A 5,701-nucleotide genomic window follows, 5' to 3' on the forward strand; every position below is an offset into this window, starting at 1 on the left:
GCAAGATCCAATCCATTAGCCGTATGCTGGATGTCCACTCAGTGTGCGATCGAGTGTATGTGCGCACATGTATCATAATTTATGATCATGCATAAGGAGATGTGGCACAGAGAGTGTGTGTGCACATTTGATAAAGAGCAGAGGAGTTGCATGAAGGGAGAGTTCAGTTTATATTTTGAACAACAATCCAATTTTATTTACGTTGTGGCAAATCAAGTGTGTGAAGTGCTACAGTCCGTGGGACGTGATATGCTTTTATGATTCCAGCAAGGTTCTAATAGGGTGTGAACAGATCTGTGTGTGCCTGCGTAACAAAGCAGAAGATTGATGGATGATAAGGTGGAGGGATAACGACACTCAACAGACACACTATCCTTGAATTTCACTGAGTTTTTCCCTCCGTTCTTCTCACTTTGATAAACCCAGTTTCCCCTGCACTTGACTTTTCACCTGCACAGCAGGAGAAGCATTAGAATGATGCAAAGAGCAGGAGGTTCACACTATTCAGTTCCACATACTGTAAATGAAAGGTGGACAAAACCTCCGGGTCTGAAAAGCGAAGCTGTACATGCCTGAAGCCTGAACTGTACAGGGCAACCTCTCTACAGTTATGAAAGCTTCAGCTTAATCTTTGGAAAACAAAACAGTCCCGTCAAAATGTTAAGATCAAAGGTATAAAACTGTGGTTCACACACTGTCTGCTCATGAGTCACGGTTTGGGGGGTCGGATCCAGGAGTGCAGACTGAACACAAGGAGCTATAGAAAACTTAAAATGTAAGCTTTAATAAATAAAAACCAAAGGTTAGGAGGCAGTGTTGAGACGTTTCTGATGCAGTACAATATAATGATAATGGTTGAGTTAAGACATGCATGTAGAAGTTAGGTTTACTTGAAAGGGTTAAATATTTACATACATACTAAATTAAAAAAAAATTATATATATATTTTTATTTTATCAAGAAATAAATCAATTGAGATTAATAATCTCTTTTAAAAGAACGTTGTGGGCAATGGGTAAGGTGCAACCAAGCCATTACAATTACAGCAACACAGTCTTAATAGCAGTAGTATTTAAAATATTTACAACAAAACATCCAATAATAAGACGTAAAATACAATGCACATTTAAAAAATATCACAATTTAAGAGACTTAAACATTACGGTGAAAGATGAGACTAAAACCTCTGACAGCTTCTGTTTTAAACTAGATCAAGGAATAAGAGCAGGTGTTGAAATCATTCTGAAGATCTGAATGTACTGCATCTAAAGAGGGTGCTGACAAGTATAGAAGTGTATCATCTGCGTACATATGGTGAGAGGAGAATTTAAGCTGATCACAGATTTGATTAATATAGAGTAAAAAGAGTGGGGCCCTAAGATAGAGCCTTGGAGTAGATACAGTATGACGGCAAATAATTGACAAACACATAACGTGCATTTGTTCCCAATTTTCCATTTTGAAAAGCTGTATCAAAATTTTGATAAATAAATTATATTTTTTGGTCCCAATGTAAGGTGTGACAACAAAACTTAAACTTGTATCACCTCTGTTGTCCTCACTGTACATGGGTGAGTCTTGGTAACAGTACCTGAGTATGCCAAAGACAAGCGGGAGATGCTGCAAGTCAAATGATGCAGGTTCAGTAACACCCTAAAATCCAACAAGAGTCACACTGCAGCTCACATCTGGACTCACAACTGTGTTAACTTTACTATTTCTTTGTATAGTTCTTTATTTTGAAGTAATTACTACAAAAATAAGTTTTCTGGGTGAAATGTATTGAAAGCAGCAGAACATCTACAAAGTTGGGCTGCTGTTTACAATTGCATCAAGCTTAAAATCACTGAAATATAAATGACAGCAACATTTCTGAATAATTTGGCACCGTTCATGTCAGCAGCAGGCAGAGTTGTGCCGATCAGTGAAATCTGACCTAAATGTCATTCATGAGACACTATGTATACCAAAAATAAGCTGTTGTCTATTGCAGAATTTATTATTCATGATAAAATATTTGTAGAAAATATTTTACAGAAACATTCAGACTTGAGATTCAAACATCATGTTGGTACTGGACCCCCACTACTCAAACTTTATTTCATACCTGAAGGGACAATCTTCTGAGCAAAGCATGGCCAGCTAATGTTTGTTTTTGGACAGGGCTGAACCTCTGTTCTGTAGAACCTCACCGAGCAGGGAGAGGGAACAGAAATGTGTTTTTTCAGGAACAGTGATGCTTCAGGGGAAAAAGTGGAAAATTTACATACATACATACATACATGCATACATACTCGGTATACATACAAACATATATACATACATACATACAAGTCGTAAGTAATATTCCAATTTTTGGAGATTCTGAATTTGGGGGTTTCATTAGTTGTCAGTTATAATCATCAACATTAAAATAAATTAAAGCTGCAAGCAGCATTGGAGGCCCTCGCAGCAAAACACCGCTCCGGCCTTACGGCGACTGCGTGAGCTCCAGCTAGTCCACCCAGTCGCTATCGCGAACGCTGTCGTGCCAATCCCGCATGCGTTCACCACGGGGCGCATTTCCCAAATCTTCGACATGGCCTTCCGTCCATGTCGTTATTTGTCCAGCTGCAAGTCTTACAAGTATAGGCGAAATCTGACCTTCCAGACAGGAGTTATGGATGACTTCCTGTTTTGTGGGTAATGTTTGACAAGCAGTTCCTTTATGCTTTTCAACATGTCGTGTGGTAATCAACAGTTAGCGAACAAAGTTTCAGTGTAATATCTTACACAGTGTGAAGCTGGAAGTGTCATCCAATAATCAACAGTTTTTTCTCTGAGTAGGTGGGGCTTAAGTTATGTCACAAATCCACAATACCAATGTGTCTACACATGCTCACTGATCAAACACAAAAACTCAGGTTCAGATTGGATGATGTAACACTGAGATATGGAATAATGTAGGGGGCACACATGAGTCCAATGTCAAAGAACAATGTCAATGTGTCTATAAGTGCTCACTGATCACGCACATAAAAGCTGGTACATATTGGATGATATTTCACTAAGATATAACTGTTGGAATAATCTAGGGGGTGAACTGGAGTCACAAGTTAAACAACACCAGTGTGTGTAGAAGTGCTCACTAATGATGTACCAAAAATCTGTCCTAGATCGGATGATATTTCACAGAGATATACCTCTTGGAATAATGTAGGGGACGCACTTGAGTCATATGTTAAACCACAATACCAATGTGTGTAAAAGTCCTCACTGATGACGCACAATAAATCTGGTGCGGATCGGATGTTGTATCACTGAGCTATAACTATAGGAATAATGTAGGGGCACTGTGGAGGCTATTGGCCACTTATCATGGATACCTGTTCAAAGGGTGGATAATGATCGATCATAGTGATTTTGGTGTGCCTCGGCTGAAATCTGTGCAATTTAGAGGCAAACGTATTGCAACAGCGTCACTTCGGAATTCTCCACGCCGCCACGCCCACATCCTCAAGCAAAAACGGTTTGCGCTTTAAATCAAGTCAGACAATATTATTTATCTTCTAACACAGGATCATCACTGTAGAGTTATTTGGGACTGAGATGATGGTGGCAGTGTTCAGGCTGGTGGGAACTGTCTCCAGGGTAAGTGAGGAGTTAAAGATGTCGGCCAGCAACTGGCAGAGCTGATCGGCACATTCTTACAACATGTTCCCAGGGATGTTTTCTGAACCGGTTGCCTTGTGAGGGTTAACTTACTGTTCAGGTAACTTTTAACATATCTTATGGTGGAGACCTCGTCAGTACATTTACTAATGTACCCCCAGAACTGAGGATGCGTATTGGTCCAGGTCTAGCGCTCCTCCATTTTCAGCAGCATCTCAGCGGGGGCAAGTAAACAGGGACCAGGAAGATTGAGATGTCATCAGATAGTCCTAGGTGGAGGCGGGTTTAGCTTTTGTATGTGCTTTTTATGTTCGTGTAAACACGGTCCAGCGTGTTGTTCCCACGTGTTGGTAAAATCTTGGGAGACAGTATTTTAGATTCACATGATTAAAGTCTCCAGCCACTATGTAAAGAACCTCAAGGTGTATGCTTTGTAGCGAGCTGAAGAGATCATGAAGCTCCTGCAGAGCATTGTTAGCATTATATGAACCTCATATATACGAACCACAAATAGAAGCTTATATTTCAACATGAATTGTTTTAAAATAATTAGAAAATGTTTGACACTTCAGTGTACAGAGATGTTCTTCAACTCAATGTTTATTTCACATCTGTCTTATGGAGCTACTGTCTGGTGACAGGCTCACCAAACTACACTTAAACCATTGGAAAGTCTCTACAAATGGGCCTTGAAGGTTTTATACCAAAAGCCAATCAGATTTCATCACTGTAATATTTTAGCTAAGTTTGGTATTCTAGAATTTTCCAATTTTATATATTACAATTTTTAAAAATTGATTGTCAAATGTGGGCAGCACGGTGGCGCAACTGGTAGAGCTGCTGCCTCTCAGCAAGCAGGTCCCTGGTTCAAATCCTGGTCCGGGGGCTCTTCTGGGTGGAGTTTGCATGTTCTCTGTGCATGCGTGGGTTTTCTCCGGGTACTCCGGTTTCCTCCCACAGACCAAAAACATGCATGTTAGGCTGATTGGTAACTCTAAATTATCTCTAGGTGAGAGAGTGAATGGTTGTTTGTCTCATTTGTCTCTATGTGTCCCTGTGATGGACTTGCGACCTGTCCAGGGTGTACCCCGCCCCTCGCACAATGATTGCCGGACATGGGCACCAGCGACCCCCGTGACTCAAAATGGAAGAAGCGGGTAAAAGATGATGGATGGATGGATGGATGGATCATCAAATGCTTAAATGAACTTGCACCCAAACCATTAAGGAATTGTACAGAAACTGCAGGGCTACGGCAGATCTACCAGAGCGGCTTTAAATGGCGACTGTAAGGTTCCTTTTCATAGAACCACTTTTGCTCAAAGTGCTTTCTCTGTGAGAGGATCTGCAGTTTGGAACTCATTCCCTGTCAATTTAAAATCTGTAACCAGATTCAATATGTCTTAAAAACAAACTAAACTTTGGCTGTGTCAAAAACTGCATTGCATTCATGTTTAATGTTATTTATTGTTATGTTTTAATCCATTTGTTTTATATGTATGACTCATCTAGTTTAGAAATAGCCTTTAGTTTTGAGATATGATCTTCCATTTTGTCTAAACAAATTTAAATGAGTGTATCTTTTGCTTCACCTCTGCTGCCCCTCTGTAACAAGAATGCACAGCAGCACCTACTTCATTGTATCTATGGGGCAGCACTGCCCCCTATCGGTGTGGCAAGGTACATTCTGCTGCACCTTGTCTTTTTCAGTGTGCAGTACGACCGATTAGAAAGCAGCACATGTGTAATCAAACATGCATATTAGCGATATAAAGAGAGACAGCAATGGGCATGTACCAACTGCCTACTTCATATATTGTATATGACACAGCGCCCCCAGAGGTGAACCAGAGCACCACACTGCCTCGCCCCACATTGTTTGAACAGGCAATGTGTAAAGTCTTCAATTTTAACCATTGAAGTGTTGAAATAATTCAGAAAACTGTTTTTTGTTTTATCATATCTATCTGATAGATTCCAGTTTGTAAATGTAAATAATAAATCTTCTTCATACACCAAAGTTAGTCATGGAGTTCCTCAGGGCTCAGTG

General features: G+C 40.2%; 1 long non-coding RNA gene across 1 annotated transcript in view; it reads left to right on the forward strand.

Annotated features, from left to right (window-relative positions):
* The window catches only part of LOC119411070, a 15,539-nt gene that overhangs the window by 6,596 nt on the left and 3,242 nt on the right, over positions 1-5,701 (forward strand). The gene's annotated exons all lie outside the window — the stretch shown is intronic.

The sequence above is a fragment of the Nematolebias whitei genome, chromosome 6 (assembly GCF_014905685.2).
Source record: "Nematolebias whitei isolate Nwh7 chromosome 6, NemWhi1, whole genome shotgun sequence".
NCBI lineage: Eukaryota > Metazoa > Chordata > Actinopteri > Cyprinodontiformes > Rivulidae > Nematolebias > Nematolebias whitei.